Source organism: Neovison vison, chromosome 3 (assembly GCF_020171115.1).
Source record: "Neovison vison isolate M4711 chromosome 3, ASM_NN_V1, whole genome shotgun sequence".
Lineage (NCBI taxonomy): Eukaryota > Metazoa > Chordata > Mammalia > Carnivora > Mustelidae > Neogale > Neogale vison.
In genome coordinates, this window is record NC_058093.1 from 46,907,256 (window position 1) to 46,928,121 (window position 20,866).

At 54.1% G+C, this 20,866-nt stretch overlaps 1 protein-coding gene across 17 annotated transcripts in view; it reads right to left on the reverse strand.

Annotated features, from left to right (window-relative positions):
* The window catches only part of KIF1A (kinesin family member 1A), a 92,342-nt gene extending 89,218 nt beyond the window's left edge, over window positions 1–3,124 (reverse strand). For 16 of the 17 annotated variants that reach the window (XM_044242001.1, XM_044242000.1, XM_044241999.1 and 13 more), the window contains exon 1: window positions 2,008–2,091. The gene's annotated coding sequence lies outside the window, so the exon portion shown is untranslated. Of the gene's footprint in view, window positions 1–2,007; window positions 2,092–3,021 lie in introns of those variants that run through there. The other variant, XM_044241985.1, reaches the window with a different exon arrangement.
* Between the last annotated feature and the right edge of the window lie 17,742 nt (window positions 3,125–20,866).

Consider the following 20,866-nt stretch of genomic DNA (forward strand, 5'->3'; position numbering starts at 1 on the left):
CAGGCAGGGTGGCAGAGCCCTCTGACCTAGGAGTCTGGATCAATTCTAGCTCTACTCAGTCTCCATCTGGCTGGTGAGGCCCCTGGCGGGTGGGGGGGGTCAGTCTGTGGGGGCACCCCAGTGTGGGGGAAGGGGGCACAAAGCAGACATTCAGCAGGCCCTCCTCACAGCCCCTCCCCACTGAGAATCTTGGGTTGGGGAGCCCTGACTCCAAAGCTGATCCCCATCTCTGTCCCCGGGACCACACCCCACAGACGACAGGACCTGTCTTCAGATACTCCCTTAATGTGGGACAGAGTTGCTCACCTGCTCCCTATCTAGAACCCAATACCCTCCCCAGACTTGCCACCCAGATAGAGGCTGACTGTCCCCCTCCACAGCCAGTCGCTTCCTTGCCACCATCAACCCTTCTTGGATCTTCACTCCAACAGAAAGCACACGGGCGGGCCCTAGCAGCATCCCTCACCCTCCACCGCAGACACCGCAGACACCGCACCCCACTGCAGGGGACACAGCTGCTCTACACCTGACCACCCTCACCCTACAGCCCCAGTAAGGCGGGTGGCCAACCACACCTGCAAAATGGCCGCCGCAGGTAGAGCCCCAACCCCCCACTCTGGACCCCAGAGCTCCCCGGCAAACCTGCAGCTGCCTTCTCAGGCCGAGGCGAGGCAGATGGGCACCGCTGCCCTGGTAGAGCCCCTTCAGCCAGACCGAGAGCGGGGCAGGAAGGGCGAGTCGGTGGCACAGCTCTGCGGGAGCCTGCGTTCTGGGTCTTGCAGAGTCCTCCCCAGGGTTAGGACCTGGGCAGCCCTGCACGTCAGGGACCTCTCCACACCTACTCCCGCAGCCGCAAGATCCGGTGCGATGCCCTAACAGGCCTTTAATCCCAGCAATGCGGGTACCCCTTGGAGGGGGCTGCCATTTGGGGAGGGGGCACCAGTCTCTCAGGGGAAGTCGCTATTCCTGGGAACGAGGGCGCGCATCGGGTCCGCGCCGGGGCGACGTCGCGCCCGCGCCCAACAGGCCCCATGACTTGGCATTCCCTCCCTCCCCTCCCCCTCGCCCCTGCGGCCCGCTGTCCTCCCCCTGCCCCCGCCGCCCACCTAGCGCCCAGCCGACTGCAGACCCTCCCTCGGCGCCTGGATGCCGCTGCCACCCTTTCCCCAGCGCACAGCCAGCGCCGCTTGTTTGGGGTGGAAGGAGAGAGGGTGAGCCGCAGCCTACAAGGGGAGTCCAGGGGTCGTCGCGGCATACTCGTCCCTGTCATCCGAGTCGGGCGGTCCCGCAGCCCCCTCCCCGCCCGCCGCCGGGCCACACCTGTTACTCGGGCGCTGGCTGCGTAGACACAGGCCTTCTCCGCTGACGGCCCCTCCCAGGCCTTTCTAGAAGGGAGCTAGGGTCTCTCGGGAGGAGGACATGGCTGGAGGATGGTGAAGGGCAGTCCCGGAGGTGCACACGAAGCTGGCCTCCCGCCGCAGCCCCCGCCCGCCCCGCCCGCCTGTTATGCTCCGGGCTCCAGCATCCGCCCTCCCCCACCCCGGGGACTCGGGCAGATGCCCCGCGCTCTCCCCGGCGCCCTCATCCGCGCGCTCTCCCCTTCTCCACTGCCTGCCGGTCTAGCTCGGTGGCCCCTCTCCAGGAAAGGACTAGAGCGCGGAAGCGAGGGAGGGGGCGTCTCGAGAGGCCAACGGCGGCGCGCACCCTCCCCGCGGCGACCCTGCCCCTCCCAGCGACAATCCCGCCACAGCAGAGGCCGCAGCGATGGGAACCTTTCCCGAGGGCCCTGCCAGGACGCGAATGAAAAGGGGACACCCCTCAATTTGCCCCATTGTTCTCGGGGACGGGGGAGGGTCGGGGGAAGGGAAGGGGCCGCGCGCGCGGCGCCGGCGCCTCGATGGCGACAAGGACTCGGCTCCGGGCGTGAGCTCCCCACGCCGCGCGCAGTCGATGCAAGTGCGGGAAGCTGAACCCAGGTGCCAGAGGCCAGGCGGGCGGCCGCCTTACCTCCCCGGCGTCACTGGAGGCCCGGCATGGGCACGGGCATGGGCGCGGGTCCCCGAGCGCGGAGCTGCTGCTGCTCCCGGTCTGAGCCTGGCGCTGTGACGGCGGCACCGCGTGACGGGCTGCGCGCCCCCGGCCCGGCCCGCCCCGCGCCCCTCCCGCAGCGCTGGTTGGCTGCGCGCTGCGCCCAGAGCCCCAGCCGCCAGCTGGTTTGTCGCGCGGGTAGAAGGACGGGCGTCGCGGCCGCCTCGGGAAGGGGGCTGGGGCCGGAGGGGGCCGGAGCCGAGCTGTGACATCACCGCCGACACAGCGGTTTGCTAGGTGCGGAGGGGCGAACCCACACGGGGCTCAGACGCGGCGCCCCCTCCGCCGGGCGCAGTCCCGGATCTCCCTCGCAGTGACCCGGCGGCGCTCAGCCCCGAGTCCCCCGCCCACCAGAACCTGCCACGGATCCCGCGCTGGGCCTTCCCCCACCCTGACCCCTTTCCAGTGAAATCTCCACCTGCCCGCCCACCCGAGAGGCTGGCAGCACAAACGCTTAATCGCAGAGGGACAAAGCCCCGGTGGGCTCCTTGCACCAGGGAGGGGCGCTGGGTCGGGCAGGGAGGGACCCTGACTCTGGGTGTAACAGGTGAATTTTCAGTCGCATCTGGAGTCTCGGTCAGAGCACTAGAGGGGACCAGAGCATCGCAGACCGCTCTTCCAGCGGGGATGACATCTCTTCTGCCGCCTCTCCTCCCATCATGCCTTGGGTGTAGCCCCCACCCTCCGCCCGCCCCACTTCTGCAGGACATCAGCCCCCACTGTCCCCACAGCCTTTCTCCCCAGCTTCACTTCCCAGAACCGAGTCACACGCTGCTCCAGTGCCACACGGGCAAACCCAGCATTCGTCAGCCTCCCCAGCCGCTTTTTGGGCCACTGTGAATGACTGACAGACATCTCTGCTGCCTGCAACCACCATTCGCCCCCCCACCCAGGGGTAGAAACTTTGACAAAGCCCCGGGCCAGCTCACCCACCGGAACTGCGGTGGGTGCAGTGACGTCATGCCATCGTGAAAGCGGGGCGCCGGGGTCCCTTTCCACCCCAGCTCTCCTCCTCAGTGTTCTCTGCATCCCCATGGCTCCGCCTCCCCCAGCGCCTGACACCTGCCAGGAGCCGCCCTAATCCTCATGCAACCCAGTGAGGGAGGGGGGGTTTCACCTTGATCTGCAGCATCTGTGTGGCGTATGCCCCCAAAGTAACAAGGGCATAGACACATGCCCACTCTGCAAAGGAGACCACCCTCTCACCCTGTCCCCCAAAGGCCCCCAGACAATTCCTCCCTTTCTATTTCCTTGAACTACCTAGGTGAAAGAGAATTTATTGTTTTTACAAGCTTTTGGTAGAAACAATAAAACTATGGGGGGGTAACTTTATCATTTCCATTTTCATCATATTTATTGATCTGGTCGAGTTCTCTATTTCTGGAGCCAAATTTTACATGTTTCTAGGAACTAATCAATTTTATTGAACTTTTAAAATTACTAGCATATATTCCTTTTTCTATTAATTGCTTCTGTAATTATTTCTACTTTTTATTCTACACTTTATTTATTTGCCTTATTTTTCCTTTTTAATATTTCCTAAGAACCAACTTTTAGTTTTGTTCATCTTCTCATCTTTCCCTTTATTTCAGTTACTCCTGCCCTTATCTATTATTTCCTTCCTTCCTGGTTCTTTGGATCTAATACGTTGCTCCATCTTGAGCTAAGTGCTTAGGCTCATTTATTTTTGAACTATTTAATTTTCTGATAGATATATTTAAAACTGCAGAATTCCTCCCCCAGCACTGACTTACTGGGTCTCACAAATTGGGACATACAGTGTTTCATTATCATTCAGAGCTAAATATTCCTTACTGTCCCTAATGATCTCTTTTAAACTCATGGGTTACAAACCCATGCCTTCTTTAATAATGTTACTTACTTCCTAACAGCGTTTCTTGCTTGCTTGCTTGCTTGCTTGCTTTGGTATTTTTTATTATAACTTGTTGTTACCAATTTCTAATTTAATCATGTTATTGTCTGAGAACAGTCTGTGTTCAGTCAGGATCCTGGCAGGAAGCAGATGGCACACTCCAACTGGGTAATTTGAGGAGTGTTTGATAAAAAGACTATTTACAAACGAGTAGGTAGGAGTAGGGAAACCACAGGACTGAGTAACACTAGGGTGACACTGTGGCCTAAGGAGGAGGGGGCAAGGGAGGGAGAGAGAGGGAGCAGCCCCTGGAAGGAGGCAAGGCCTCAGCTGAGCCCTCATCTGGAGGGATCGGAGCAACCAGCCTCTGGGCCTCACGCTCCCTCCTTCCTAGATCTGGGAGTGCTCCCTTTGGCTGAGCCCAAAGGGCAGCTGGAAGGCAGGGGCGCCCAGTGACAGTAAGGAGGTCCATTTAGGGTGGCTTCATAGAGCATGGGGTGAAGCACAAATCAAACCTAGCAGCCCAGTCTGCTGGAATTTCGCCTCAGAAACTTATCAAGGCTTCCTTAAGTCCAAACACCTTTAGGTCCTAACACCTGGTCTCTCTCTGTGAATATTCTACATGTGCTCAAAAGCTTATCTTCTGTTTGATGGGTATAGAGCTCTGTATACATTTAAGAGTTTAAGATTATTATGTTGATCAGGATATGGAGATTTCTGCTAGGTTTGTGTCTGCCTGAGCTATTAAATTATTATTTTTAGAAATAAAATCTCCAGTTACATTTGTTGAAATCTCTCTCTCTCCTTTCCATTCTGGCAGATGCTGCGTGATCTGCATTGAGGCATCTTTATAGGTATTGAAATGATTTTGATGCGTGTTCATGTTTGTTCTGTGGCCCATTTCATTAACATGCACATGGTGTCCTTTGTTTTTGCTTTTGTTTTTTGTTTTAAATTTGAATGTCATGTATTAAGATGTCTATCCAGTTTTCTTTGGTTCATATTCGCCTGGTATGTCTTTTGCCAACGTTTTATTCTAAACTTTCTGTATCTTTTTTTTTTTAAGTGTTTCTCTCTCTTTTTTTTTCTTTTAAGATTTTATTTATTCATTTGACAGACGGCAGAAAGAGGAGGGGCAGAGGGAGAGGAATAAGCAGGCTCCTGAGCAGGGAGCTGGACATGGGGCTCAATCTAAGGACCCTGGGATCAAGCCCAAGACTTACGCTTAACCGACTGAGGCACCCAGGCACCCCGAACGTTTTTCTTTTAAGTTACCATTGTTAGAATTTTAAAATCTAATCAGTTCGTACCTCTTTTTTGGTTTCCTCCTTTTGATTGGAATTTAATGCACATACATTTATAGTAATTACTGTTATATTGAGACTTAGTTTTGCTATCCTACTTCCATTTCTCATTGAGTACAGTGAATATACTTCTGCTGGTTTATCCTTGTTCTTATTTTTATTCTATGGCAACTGTCCTGAATTTAACACCATTTTAATATAAGCTATGTGCCCTTTGTAGTCATATATTCTCCCTAACATTCAAGTTCTCAGCCTGGTCACATATTCTTTACTCCCAGGCACTGATCCTGTCTAGGACTACAGACTGAGTTATTGTGAATATACTTTTCCTTTTCTTTGGTCCTTGATTTCATTTAAAATAATTAATACTCATTTGGGGGAACTTGGTCTTATTTTCCATCCTTCTGAAAGATTCTCCTGCATTTTTGTTGTTTAGGAAATACAAAGTATTTTAATGTGGGGTTTGGGGTGAAAAACATTCTGAGGCCTTAGATTCCTGAGAATTCCTTTATTATACTTTCCACTTGGCTGGATATAAAATTCTAGGTACAAAGTTTATTTCCTTCCATTAAAAAAAAAATTACTTCGTGGTCTCCTTGTATGCTGTTGAGAACTCCCATGTCCACTGGCTTCTTATTCCATATTCTTTCTCCCAGGATGCTTCTAGAACTTTCTAAAGGTGTGGATTTTCCTGTAAGCTTATAATCTGAGGTTGATTTTTTTTTTCATTCTGGAAAATTAACCTCCCTTGTTTTTCAAATATTTTCTCCTCTCAGTTTTTATATTTTTCTGACCTTAGGACACCTACCATCTGCATGCTACCCCTTCTTATCCTCTTTCTCTTTCTCTATTCTCTAACTCTCCACTGGATGATGGTGGAAATCAGGGCCCCTCCCTCCAGCAACAAGACGGGGCTAACAACCAGATCCTTCACATCTTAGCTCACACCCACGCACTGCACTTATGTTCTTGCAACCCACGGATTCCCTTTCTTTTGCCCTTTTTGTGGGCTCCAGTCTCCATCAGCTATGCGACCCCGGGGCAAGTTCATTTACCCCCTAAGTCCATCACAGGCTCCTCAGAAGGGATAAGAGCAGGACCAACCTCACACGTGAAATGCCAACAGCAGGGCTGGACACGCGGTGAGCCCCGAACGGACCACGTGCCACAAGGAGGGACACCAAGAGGACTCCTGTGATAATGAGCGATTTGCACTGTTGGTCACCTCCATTCCTCTGAGAAGTGTCAGCCACTGCAATGACAAATGAGAGGAAAAAAGGTAAAAATATTGGAAAGGAAGAAACAACATTATCATTATTTGCAGATTACGTGATTGTCTACCTAGAAAACTTTAGGGATGAAGGAAAAGCAGTGAGTTAGGGGCAGTAGGAAAGGGTAGTTAGGAAGCAGGAAGTTAGGGGCCCTAGGAAGCATCATCATGGAGAGGACAACAGCTTCCGTAAAGCAGACAGTAACTGGCTGGAGCCTCTTACGGAGGAGTCTGAGCACAATAACACTAAGAAATGTAAAACATCCAGAAACAACAAGAATTGTGCACGTTTCGTATTTGTAAAGAAGTCAATAGAAAAACTAAAATCCACCAAAAAGAGGTAAAGGAATGGAAAAGCACAGCATACTTTTGGAAAGGAAGAGGCAATATTGTTAAAAATTCAGTTTTCCCTAAATTAAAAGTACACATTTGATGCCATCTTAATTAAAATAGCACCAAAAGTTTACATGGAAAAAGCAAACATGCAAGACCAGCCAGGAAATTTGTTTAAAAGGAGACAAATGAGGAAGATTTGCCCTGTTAGACCTTAAAACATGTGATGAAACGCTAAAAATTCTAAATTCTGAAAGAAATAGATCAAAAGTTTATGGTATCATGTCAAATAATGTGGGGGAAATAGTAACAGGTATAGGTCACTGTGAGAGACACACAAAGCTACCACCTGACACGGCATCAAAAAAAAATTTCTGATGGAGTAAATATTTATCTGTGGAAAAAAAAAATGAAACTTTAGGAAAGTAGAATGAAATGTGATTGGACATATTCAGTATCTCGGAATGGAGAAATCAGGACCCGTAACCTGAAAACACTAGAGAAACCCGATGGACCGCAGAAGAACTAGGCATCTGTATGGCCCAAACATCCTAAGCAAGATTGAAACACCAACCTCATACAGAAAAAATATTTCAGAACATGGGAAGGTGGAGGGAAATTTCTAGAACTATAAAAAGCCTATGCGAACTAATAGCAAAAAGTAAGTAACCACCAGAGAAATGGCCACATACTATGAAGGGACACTTTACAGAGAAACAACCCAAGCAAAGGTCATCACCTTTAAAGGAATGCAGATTCAAATAGTGAGGTTTTTTGTTGACCTATCAGACCGTGCAAAATGCCAGGCGAGATCCAGCGAGACCAGGCTGTGGGGAAAAGCGCCACTCCACAATGTGGCAATGGCCAGGGCCAGAGGCACTATTTTTCGGCAGGGCAGTTTGTCAAAATGGTTCCTCATTTAAAGTCCTCCTGTCCTTTTTAATATGGGGCTCGAATTCACCACCCCCAGATCAAGAATTGCATGCTCTACAAACTGAGCAAGCCAGATGCCCCAAAACTGCTCCTATCCTGGGTTCAGTAAGCCTGGCTTGCAGTTTCTACACACAAAGATTGGCCCCCAAAGCTGGAGATAATCCAGGTGTTCCCCCATGGGTACTGGCTGAACAAATTGGGGTAAATACAGGACAGATTGTTCTGAAGCTACTAAAAATCAGTGAGTCTCAAAAGTTACGTGTGGCTATGCAAAGATCACCAGGATGTTAAATTATTTAAAAGGGGCACGGAAGCGTGTGCATCAAATCTGCCCCTGCCTTTGTTTTCCTGAAACGAAGCACAAAAAACTGGAGACAGTGTTTGCCAAGGCTGGGGCTGCCATTGGGGAAGGGGGCTGGGGAGGCCTTCACTATTAAAAATTTATATATTGTTTTTCTGTATGCCCAGGTTGAATTTTCTAATCTTAGTCGGGTGTATTCTTTTATTTCAATGTCTCTAAAAGTGGAGATTAAGATCCATTTTCATTTTTACTTTCTTTTTTACCATTCTGAATTGACAACATTAATAAATATTAGAAATAAAAAGTTTTTAGAATCCTATCTGAGCTGTAGACTTCTGTATAGCCAAACAATCTGGAAAGACCCCCAGGCACTCCAAATATTAGGTTTCATCATGAAATCGCTATGTTCAGCTATTTTTGACCTACATGAAAAAATGGTAATTTCAAATGGTTTAAGTTAATAAAAATAAACTGTGGAAAAATCTATCACTAAATTCAAAATACACAAACCAAGCTTGCAAACGGAAAAGATCATCCCCCTAAGTGCCACGTGCCAAGAGGAAATTCAAAACTATGGTGATGGCCACAGCCAAGTCGAGCCGCTCAGGATGAGCAGGGATTGTAATGTCTGGACAGCAACTTGGCAGGTGCAGAGGGGACATGGAGAATAAAGTGGGGAAGGAGGTTCCCCGTCTGCTGGGAGAGCTCTGTAGGCACCAGGATGGAAGAACCAGGTCAGGAAAGTGACTGTCCCACTGGGGTCACCCTTGTCCGAGCAAACTGGAAAGAAAAGTAAGCCACAAGCCTCCTGCCCAGCGGGTCCAGGGAGTCTGGGTCAGGCCAGCACACAGCAGAAAAGCAGAGGAGGGGCGTGGGGTTCATGGGGAAAGCGGGAAACCAGGTGCTAGCCTGTGACCTGAGCTTGGGAAAAATTCTTGAAATTCCAGAAGGAGGAATAGAAAGACATTGAAAAAATATGTGCATAGATATTGGCTTAGAATTTTCCAGAAATGCAGATAGAAACGCTCAGTGGAAAATCAACATGATCCCGAATAAGAAAAATAAAACCAAAGCTGCAGAACACCAGAAACATATAATAATAATAATAATAAATAGAAAGCAGAGTGACAAGACAGGTGACCCTAAAAGAAGCGACATTGGACAGCTGGGGAAGTGCTGAGACAGCTGTCACTGCCCCAAAGAGGGAGACCTTGGCTACCCTTCCCCTTGGGTGGGAGTCCTGGGAGCGGGGGACGCAGGGGTGTCTGAGGGGACAGGTGCAATTCAGAAGATGCTGCAAGGCCTCGAACCCCGGCCCCCACCGGGCTGTGCAGGGACCACCAGTGATCTGCCGCCAGCGCCTGGGGGACAGGAGCCCGGCCCTGGAGGCCCAGCCCTGTGCAGGCCTCGCCCAGAGGAGGAGCTCCTGGTTGCCTCAGCAACCCGGGCAGCCCAGTTCGGGCTCCGCTGCCGCTGCCGCTGGGGGGACCAGGCTGCCACAGCAACCGAGCTGAGTGGGGCGTGTCCAGCCTGCGCTGCAGAGCCAGGATCAGCGGTCCCCGTGGACCCTTGCGCACCTGCGGGCGGCTGGCCTTCCTGGGGCTCTCCTGCTGCTGGGGTCCGGAGCCGCGGGGACTCTGGGCTCGACCTGCATTGCCACCGGCTTCCAGACCTGTGCTGGAAGGCCCTCAGCTACCTCTTCCAGATAGGGAAGCTGAGGCCATGATGGAAAGCCAGGAGAGGACTTGCTCCAAGGCCATGCAGCTGGTGTCTGGGCAGGATCCACCCAGCCCAGCAAGGACCCTTTTCTCCCCAACTTTGCTCAGCTCACTCTTACAGGTCCAGGCCCTATGGGCAGCCTCGGTAGGACAGTTTCCCTGGACTTGGATCCTGTGGCCATAGAACTCCTCTAACTGGCGGAAGCTCCCTTGCCCACCCGGCCCTCACTTTCTCCCTCCAGACTCCTGCCCAGCTGCACCACTGCAGGCCTCGCCCGCTCTATAGGTCACACTTTCTCTTTAGGCTTCTGCAGCCTTCCCTTAGCGCTGAGAATTCCTACTCTCCAAAGCCCTCCTAGGATACCTCCTCCATGCAGCCTTTCTGCCTCCACCACTGGATGGAACGCTCCCATCCTGAGTCCAACTCTTAAGAGCCTCAGGTCCTCGTGTTTAGAGTGGGGACAATGCCCTTGTTTGGGTTTGGAGAAAAGTAAAACAAAGGAGTCAACAGGCATTGTATAAGCTGAGAACCAGGCTGTCAGGGCCCAGACTCCCCAGGCTGGGAGGCCAGCCCGTGTGCAGAGCATTCAGGGTCCTCGGTAATGCTGTGGACAGGTTTTCTACAGCTCATGGGACTGCAGAGATGGGGTGCTGTGGGTCTGGGTGCCGTGGAGAAACGCCCCACAGAGCCCACGTGCTGGCTCAGGAGACTCGGTAGAGCTAAGGCCCTGGAGCTGACCACAGACTCAGGTCCTAGGGTCTGGGACTGTAGACTGGGGTGACCTGAGGGCTGCCTGACATTGGGCATGTGGGACCACAGAGGGACAGCCAGCAGAGAGCCTCAGGCCCAGCCTCCAGAGCCCTGCTCCGGATTCTCACCAGGAACCCTGGCCCTCCCAGGCCCTGCGTCAGAGAGCAGAACTTCCAAAGTTCTTACCTTTGAATAACTGAGCTTGGTTTACACATGCTCTCTTGCACAGGGAGGCAGTTTTCAACCCCATTTTGTGCATGAGGAAACTGAGGCTAAGAGACTTGAAAAGGCCCCAGAGGATCAGGGTACATGAAGTCAGTCTCAGTCAGAACCTTAGCTAAAAACTCACATCTAGACTCTAGGAGCTTCTCAAGGGCCATGGAGGGTGAGGTAGACCCTGGGAGGGGGAAAGCAGGTTCGGGGTTCCCAGGCCAGGCTTTAATTAACAGAAGCCCTGGTTGGCAGCAGCCTCCCAGCCCCTCCCAGGAGAGCCGGCGGGGCTGGGATGAGGCCGGGGAAGTCACTGCTGAATCACCCAGGAGGTACGACCAATATTCTGTACTCCTTTATGAAGGAGTGAAAGGACCTGCAGGAGAGCTGCTTGCTGGGCCTCAGACTGGGGAACCTGGAGCCGTGGGTGGGACAGAGCAGAGCAGGGTAGAGGATGGCAGGCCCCGAGCTTCTGGCCTGGGAGGCCCAGAGGGGATCTGCACTGCATGTGGACAGCTCTGTGGGGCTCTGCTCACCGGCCAGTTGCTGACTCAGTGTCTGGATAACAGCAGCTGGCAGCTCAGCAGCTGGGCTAAGGCCAGAGCCCATTGTGGGGGACTGGGACCACAGAGCAGCAGCTTCTGGGGGCTCCTGCGGTGACCCAGCCAGAAGGAAGTCACTGGATCCTTAAAAGTCAATCAGAGTTCCCTCATGGAGCTCTCCTTCACCCCTGAAGACCCTGCCATGGTTTGCCCTCCTCCGCACATCCACAAAGACCCTACAAGTTCTGGGCTGGGTCTGGGACACGTAGGGTGAGGGAACAGGAGGGACTGTCTCTCTCTATGTCCTTAACATGCTCTTTGTTAGGTGGGGGCTAAGTCCGGACCCTCCCACTGCCCCCCTGAGCTGGAGTGAGGGTGGAAAGGAAGAAGATGGAACATTCCCCAGTGACTCCTGGAGGGACTCTGGGTCAGCCTGCACATAAAGCTGGGGGAAAGCACTGGGGACTAGAGGCTGTGTGGGGTTCTGTGTGCAGAGGCTGTCCAGCACACAGCCAGCTGCTGCCCTGGGCTGATGGCCAGAATCACCTTCCACAAGGACTTACAGTGACGGCAGGGGGGACATTGTGCCGTGGCAATGCCTGGGAGTCTGTAGAGTGGGACCCCCTTCAGACCTGGCTTCCCCTCCCCAGTCAGCCTCTGTCTACTCTGTCCCTGGAGGCTGGCCTCTCCTGGTCTGGACTGGTTTCAGGCAGTGAGAGGCTCCAGCAGGAGATGAGAAGGCAGGAGGAGAGGCCAGGGTGCAGGTAGGAGCAGATTTCCCCAGTTCCTCCCTTTTCAGAGCACCCCTGGTGGGTTGCCACGTTTGTGGAAGGCTTTGGCCCCTCCACGGCCTACTCCGGTTCCAGTATGGTCCCCTCCCTGTGCCCTCCAGCACCGGCGAGGATCTTGAGTGCAGCTGACTTCTAGGCTTCAGCCCTGCTCCGTGGGCCCTCAGCTGCAGCCACCTTGAATAGATGCCCCCCGTGGACTCTGCGATACCCCACTTCAGTGTGCTAGCGAGTTTCCCGAGGGGACCGCCACCGATGCATGCCGGCCCTTCACAATGGCCCGTGGACACTGACATCATTTTAATTAGGCCTCAGGCCCCTCCCACAAATACCAGTCAATCAAAGAAGAAATCGTACACACCGTCTATTCCTGAGTCCAAGGTAATAAAAAGGAAAAGAAAGCAGAGAAGGATAGTCCAAGGACAAAACACCAACACACCAAGCAATTGGAAACTAAACATGTGTTTGGTTTAAGGAGGAAGAAAAGGGAAAGCCACGCTGTACTTGGAGATGAGGGAGACGGTCCCTATTGCCAGCGGGGGGCACGGCCACATTCCAAGAGGCAGAGGCAAGAAGCTTCGAGAAAGACTGAAAACAATGGACCTCTCTATTCAGCTTCTGAGCTCAGAAAATAAGCAACAACAACAATAAACCGCAGCCATAGGGAGTCGAAGGAAGGAGCTAAGCCCTGAAGTGATGGAACAGAAAAGAAACACCTTTCTGACGGAGAGCAAAAGGATGCGTGACTTGAAAAGGAGGAGATAGAGCTATAGAAAAAAACACGTTAAATATTTATACAAAATGTGAGGAATCTAAAAAAGTGGACAACTTTCCGAGAAAATGTGAATCGCCAAGATTTTCTCACAGGGTGCTGATAGCTGCATGGTTATGTCCTGGTGAAATCCCAGCCCCCCGCGGGCCAGGGTTCGGAAGCAGGAATTCTGATAAGCAAGCCGGTCATGAGGGCAGAAGACTTGTCTGGGGGCACAGAAGCCACACTGGATGAGCACAGCCCATGTTGCCATGGAATAAGACCATGACAAAAATGACCGGTGACAGAGTTAAAGGACCAAAAAAAAAAAAAAAAATTCAGCAAGGAAGAAAGGTTTATGACATTGGTGAAAGATCATGGACCTGCACCCCCAATATCGAATTCGCTCTAGAGCTTCGGTCCAGGCTTCAGTGTGTTTGGCTGTTTATAAAAGAAGGTATTAACTTTGATGTTTCAGAAAATGAAGAACCAAATGTTGAAAAACTATGAAGAAGGATGACTCTGCGAAACGGTTTGTGAGGACTCAGGACAGCGAGGGTGGCCTCGGCTGGGGGGCCGCACCCCGAGTCAGGCGGGGCTCCGGGGCCAGTCCCCCGTGCCAGGACCCGTGTCTAGCGTGCGCTGGCATCCTTCGTTTCTGCTCACTGCTCCTGAGCCACGGGGCTGGTGTAAGGACTCCCCACAGAGTTTGGGGGTTGGCGGAGTCCCTCCAGAGGCTCCGGGAGAAACTTCCCTTTCAGCTCCAGGGCCACATGGTCCTCTCGCAGCTCCTGCCTCTGTCGTGTGGCCTGACACACGGTCACCACAATGTCCCTGCCTTCTCTGTGTGTCTGCTCTCCTTCCGTCTCCCTCCTCTGAGGACCTTGTGATGGCACGAGGGACAACCAGATGGGTGTCACCCACCAGAGGCAGTCCTGGTGACACTGACACACAGTGACCCTGTAAAATCAGGGGTCACTTTCATGGCTGCACTGAGACCACTGTGGGGGGCTCCAAGGAATTCCCCGGGCCTGAGCCTCAGTAGACGGCGGTGGAGGCATCTGGCTTCCCTGCACCGATTTCTGTGGGGGGCGGCTGCATTGGCAAAGGTGTTTGGCTTCTGTTCCACTGAAGTGTGAAGAGACTTCCTTCTCCTCTGGTATCATGCGAGTATCTCAGGCCCGGTGGCCGTCCCTGCGTGCATGTCCCACGTTCATCCAACCAACATTGTGTCGCTGGTTGTGAGGGTCGTGAGCATGGGCACGGCCAGCTGCACGCGAGCCACCAGAAGCCCCCTCCCCTGGAGGCACCCCTGTGACAGCCTAAGGCCACATCCCCGACGCACACGGTTCTCCTTCTCAGGGGTCATCCATTCTCCTTCACATGCTTGTGTTGGGATCTTCCTGTCTGAGTGCCCCCTGCCCAAATCTGTGTTTCTTCCCACAGGATAATGTGCCTGTCATCTTCCTAAGGACTCAGGCAATCATTCGGGACCCCTTCTGCACACCAGAACCACACGTGCATGCTCCCCGGGGAGGCTGAGAGGAAAGAGGCCCCTGGGAGGGTCTTCAGTTCTGCCTCAGCCCGGGAAACACGGCACACGGAGGGCAGAATTCAGCCTCAGAGGGCAGAGGATGACATCGCAAAATTGAAACTGGCAGCAAAAGTGACTGAAATTAAATCTTTTCTTAGATCTTGGCAGGAGAGAGTCTGACCTTGGAGGAAGGAGTTTGGGGATCAATTCCTCTCTCATTGGCTATTCGAGAGGATGTGTGCGGGAGCCAGGAGCCCAGTGCAAGTCCCAGGGACGGTGACGGTGCTGTTTGCGAAACTTCACCGGGAGCTAGAGCGAGCTGGCTGCTCTCCCCAGGGCTTTGGGCCTCCTCAAGAGGGGTCCGCATGCCCCCACCCCAGGTGTGAGTGCTGGAGGGGCTGTGTGGAGGGGCACCCCAGGCAATTGTGGAGCAGAGGCAGGGGTCCAGCGGGGTGTTCAGGGACTGGGGCATGGCCTGTGCGAACCCTAACTAGCATGCTGCCTCTGCTAGAGCAGCTGGGAATGAGATCCCAGTGACCTCGTAGTCTAAGCCACTTTCTGGAGCAAGGAGTAAAAGGGGGAGAGCCCAGAACACAATGAGAAGTGACAGGTAATCGCTCCGCATCAGCCACAAACAGCACAAGGCCCCCATCTGCCTCCAGGAGCAGCCTCTGCCTGGCCCAGTCTCTCTCTCTGGGGGGGCCCCACACCCTGGCCCAGCAGAGCAGAACTTCCCGCCTCCTAGGGAGATACCAGTCAGGTCCCTGACGGCCAGCACCTACCTCAGAACAGCCCAAAGCTTTCTATCTGCATTCCCACCTGGGGCCCAGGCAAAGAGGCCCACTGGTTACCACTGATAGAATCCCATGGTGGCCCGGTGGCCCGGTAGAGATTTCCAGGCTGATGACCCGCCTCATGCCTCAGTCACCTCATCCATAAATGAGAATAACACCAGACTTCCCTCCAGGGGAGTCAAAGATTGCCTGAGTTAAGTTCTGTAAAGTACAAGGACAGGGTGCACCGAGGGCCCACTCGCTACCTCCTGGGCTTCTAGAATACACGGGAAACTACTTCCCACCTGGGCTCTGGGATTCAGCCCCTGCCTCAGCTGGATCTGGCAGAAGAGTTTGTCCCAGGACCCCCAGCACTCCCTGTGACCTGTGCTTCCGGCCAGGTGGGGAGAGCAAGCTTCCTGTCAGGGGTCCCGACATCTCCCCGATGTCTCCCTGGGCCTTGGCTGCCACCTCCTGGGCCGTGTCTGGAGTCTCAGGAGCTCAGTAGCCCCACAGGCAATGGCTCCCTCGGAGCGGGTGCCCACGGAGAGGTCAGCAAGATGCTCTTAACTGCAGAGCACCCCTCCACCCACACTGGATCTGAGGGGCAGCGGCAGCCCAGAGGGGTGTGCAGAAGCTCCATGCCCCCCGCCAAAGCAGAGCAGAGGCAAGGGGACAAGGAGGGTCAGGAGCTGACCCTCAGATCTTCCAGGGTGATGGAGTGAAAGTCTGAGCCTGGAGGGAGGGCTCTGTTCTGAGGAAGGGGATGTCTCCTGCTCTGGGGTGGTACTTCTTGTAGTGCTTTGACCCTTCCCACCAGGAAACCACACCTGGCCTTGGGCCCCAAGCCTCACACCCTGGGGGAAGTGTCCCTGCTGCCTGCACCCTCGGCCCCCCTCCCCTCTGCCCAGAGGCTCCAGGGACAGGAGGTCTGTGCCCGGGGCAGCAGAGGCTGGCCAGGTGGCTGGGGCAAAGAGCTGGCCTCCATCCTTGAGCTGAGCTGCCTCTCACTCCAGGGCCTCTGGGCAATCGCCTCCCCCTGGTGGGCTCAGTTACCTCCCTTGGGCCAGAAGACTCTGGAACCCTTTAAGGATCTCATGCCCCGACTCAAATAGAATTAGCAGCCCCTTCATTCACCTGTCCCAGGTGTCCCCCTTGCCCTCAAAACCTTCTGTTCTATGACACAGTTGGAAAATAAGGGGTGACAGGTTGTCCTCACAACCCCCTCACCTCAGCATCACCGAGGGTACACCGCCTGACCCGCATGTCCAGAGCCGTGCATCAGAAAGCCCCCAGACCCGCTGGGTCCCAATCCTGGGGTGAAATCTATAAAAGACGGAAACAGAACCAGGATGGAATGAGGCTGGCAGAGGTCTGCAGATACCTCCAGGCCCAGGGGACAGAGGGCAGCACTGAGCCCTGAAGGAAGAATACTCCCGAGCCAAGACTTGGGTTCTTTTTTCTTTCTAAAGAATTTGTTTATTTATTTGAGTGAAAGAGAGAACACAAGCAGGGAGAGGATGAGAGGGAGAAGCAGACTCCCTGCTGAGTTGTGAGCCCAATGTGGGGCTCGATCCCAAGACCCTGGGATCATGACCTGAGCTAAAGGCAGACACTTCACTGACTGAGCCCCCCAGGCACCCCAAGACCTGGGTTCTTTAAGACTTCAGTGATGTGGAAAAATAAAAGAGGGTGGGGTGGGATCCCTACACAGGTACATACAGACTGCATACGTGTACACAGAGGTACACACATACGTACATATGCACATGTATGTGCATATGAGAGCGCGGGCTTGCTCTCATCACAGCACTGGGACCTCATCTGCATCCAGCTCGAACAAATTACCTTTGGAGAGACATTGTCTAGACACCTTGGGCGGGCCAGATGCAACCAAGGGATGAGTTTCAGAAAATGTCTGTTTGTTTAGATGCACTCACTCCGCAAGGTGGGGGTGAAGTGATGCAGTGTAGGATTTGCTTTAAAACCCTCCACAAGGGGCACCTGGGGGGCTCAGTAAGTCAAGAGTGTGTCTTTGCCTCAGGTCATGGTTTGGGGTCCCGGAATCAAGCCCTGCATCGGGCTCCCTGCTCAGCGGGGAGCCTGCTTCTCCCTCTCCCTCTGTCCCTCCCCCTGCTTGTGCTCTCTTTCTATCTCTCAAATAAATAAATCAATAAACTCTTAAAAAGAAAAAAACTGTCCAGCGAAATTAGATGAGGGCCCAGGTCAAAGAGACAAAGGTGGGTGACGGTCCTCTGCCCCGGCGCCTGGGGATTTCCATCGGGACTCCCACTGAAGGTAATGTAAAGATAATCACCCTATCCTTCCCTGTGTCCCCCTCACTGCCCCCAAGGGGCCCCAGAGACAGGGGGCACAGGAGATTGATGTGTCCTTGCTCATGCCCAGAGCACAGCCAAGCTCAAAATTCCTCGTGCAGCACAGTGAGTATCCAGCTACCTCCTGGGACCTCCTGCCTGCTGGCAGCCTTGCCCGAAGACCCCTATCCCCACCTCTGCCCTACCCACAGCAAGCAGCTTTCACCTGCAGTAGAACAAGAAAGCTTTGTTCCGAGGGAGAAGTAGCAGCTCCCGTGGGGGCTCCATCTGGCCACTGGGGGTCACTGTTTCCCTGTGGGGCGGCGCCCGGCGGTCCCACCTTCTCTGTCCTGTCCCTAGGCCGGCCACTCCCTGGGAGGTGGTGGCCAAGCACAGGCTTTTGGAGCTGGGTGACCTCCAACCCCAGACATACCCGCTCTGAACCTTCCCCTGCTGTGGGTCCACTGAGAAGTCTGGCCTCATACGGTTGACACAGAAAAGACACTTAAACGAAAGCATGAATTAACGAGCCAAATGTCCGCACCTCTCCCAGAATGGGACACAAATGAGGCACAGGAATGTGGGTCTGCTCACGGACCGTTCCATTTCCTCAGTTTTATAAAGCCAGCTGTGCACGCTGGCCAGGGTACCCAGGGCCACCCGGCTCGGTGACTCGCTAGCGCCCCCTCCCGAAACTCAGCTGAGGCTGTGCTCCCAGCTGGGATTCACAACAGAAACAGTGCAACGCACAGGAAGGGAGAAGTGGGGGGACCAGGGGTGAGCTTCCAGGGCCCTTCCCCCTGCAGTCACACAGGCCACCAGCAGGCATGACGATGTGTGAGGTGCTGTCTTCAGGGGAGCCTGTGAGAGACGCAGCACCCAGGGTTTTTATCGGGGGCTAGGCACGGGGCACCCCACCTGCTGACGATTTGGGGGTACCCAGAAGGAAATGGGTGCTTAGCATGAACCAGGTTTCACAGAGGTGTGGGGGCAGCAAGGTCCTCTCATGAACGAGGGTTGCAGGGAACTCTGCCGGGAACTCCTGCCGAGGGCCCCCCAGGAGAGCCCTGGGGGCCTGCCTGTTGACCCTTTTCTGCACAGCGGGTGACAACAGCTCCCAATGCCAGGCAAAGCCGATGAAAAGAAATCTGCTGTAGAAACACCGTGGAAAATACTCTATTGAAGCTGCGGCTAAACCAAACACATCTGCTCCCAGGCCAAGCTGATGAAGGAGGCCATAGCTTGCTGTATGTCAAAGCTCAAATGCTTTGAGGGATGCCTGACTGGCTCCGTCAGTAGAGCATTCGACTCTTGATCTCGGTGTTATGAGTTCGAACCCATGTTGGATGGAGAGGGACTTTTAAAAAATTAAATCTTTTAAAAAAGGAATTGGAACGGAGGGCAACCTCCGAGCGTCTGGGAGCACTTAGAAGAGCAGTGATAACCTGTGGCTCTGGCCTGTTGTGTCCTTCTGTCAGGGACCCAAGAATGGCACTGACTCTGCTCAAACACCAGGCTACACCAAGTGATTGCCGTGACCCGGGCAAACATCTGGCAAAATGGGCACAAGAAAGTGACCTCCTCCTGTTATGAAATGGCCTCTTGTAAATAGAGGGTTTCTAGGCATTTAATTTGTTTTGTTTATTTTGTTCCTTTTCAAAATTATTTACAGTGAGTGCATAAAGACAATTATCTTAAACTCATCTGTAAAAGTATATCTCAGGAACGCATGGGATTCATTTCCCCAGAACAGCAGGGCCCACTGGGTTTGGGGAGCATCCAGTTGAGGGGTTCAGGGCAATCATCTGCAGAGCTGCAGGGGAGGGCGAGGGCCCACACCCCCCACCACAGACAGAGCCCTGAGGCTCTGAGGGAGACAGAGCTCTGAGGGCGTCCGAGCCTGGATCAGGACCAGGGCCCAGGCCCAAGAAGAATCTGTCCATTCAGCTCCTCCCACATCGTCCACACGCAGTCTCCCTCTAGAAAATGACCGAGTTCAGGGGAATGGATGTTCATGAAGTTCTCATTGAGTGTCAGATGTGGAAGGGCTGTGGGAACAGGACAAAAGTTCAGGGCCAGGGGGCCAGTCCTCACAGCTTTGTGGGGTCCATCGGAGCCTCTTCCCATAAGCGCTGGGCTGTGTTTCTACGAAGCAGCCTGGGTCGGGGGTGCCCCAGTCTCTGCCAGCCAGGCCCGGACACAAGAGATATAGCCAAGGATCGCTTCCCCTTCTGTATGTTTGCTGAGCTGAAGTGTCAAACCCTTGGGGTGTGGGAAGGGCAGGAGCCAGGAGAAGCTGTGGAAGAGATTCCTGCCTCGGGGCCAGGCGCCAGGCAGCAGGTCCTGAAGGAAGAGGAGGCCGGCGAGGGCTGTGTGTATGCTCAGCAGACCTGCCTGCGGTTCAGCAGGTGCCCACAAGACCCCCGAGGAACTCCCAGGCCTTCGGAACTCCCCGATGTAATGCGTGTGTGTTCAGCTGGTCCGGGCCGGTCCCACTATGGGGCCTGGGCCAGCGTTCCCTCCCTGGGGCCCGAGTTCGCCACGTCCATGAGGACCAGCTGGACGAACTCTCGGCAGAGGGGATGAGAAGCCAGGCCCCCATTCCTCAGGAGGAGTCTTGAGACCTGGGGACGCCCGAGGGTGGCACCCTCACTTCACCATACATTTAGGATGCCACCTGCCACTTGCAGGAGACCGGCCAGAGGGGGCTGGTGTCCACACTGTGGGAGCTGGGGGGCGGGGCAGGCATGCGCATCTAGGTGCCAGAGTTCCATCAGATTTTCCAGAAAATCTCGTGTGCAGGGTTTCAACAATCCTCCAGCTGGATTTTGGAATTAAGGCTTGTGAGGGACCCATCCAGTTCGGGCTCCAGGATGCCTGGGCCTGCTTGCTCCACGTACGTGAAAGCCGGCCTGAGCCAGCTCTCGCCATTTCTCTGTGGGGATGCAAAACGCCACTCTCCCAGGTTTTGGAGTATGAGGGGGTGGGGCACTTGGGTAATCCTGGCCCAGGTTGCTCCTCTGTTAAAAGCAGTATTTAAATCCAAATGCCAGCGAACAACATCTCTCAGGCGTGAAATATGAAACTCCTTAAATGTTTCTGTTGTTGGTAAATCCAGCCAAGCCGGTCTTGCAGCTGCCCCACAGGGAGGGGCTGGGACGCAGGAGTTTGGGGGGGTTGTGAGGAGGCCCTTGGACGCAGTCTGGCCACAGCCCCCTCATCACAGGCAGGCCCAGGTTCCGGGCTGGGACAGATGCCAGCCCGCATCCTCCCTGCTTTGCCATAACTGTCACATGATGAAAAAACAGCTTCCCGGGGAGCCCCAGATGGGAAGGGGCAGAGCCCTTCCCTCGAGGCCCGAGATGCACTGAGCAGGCACCTT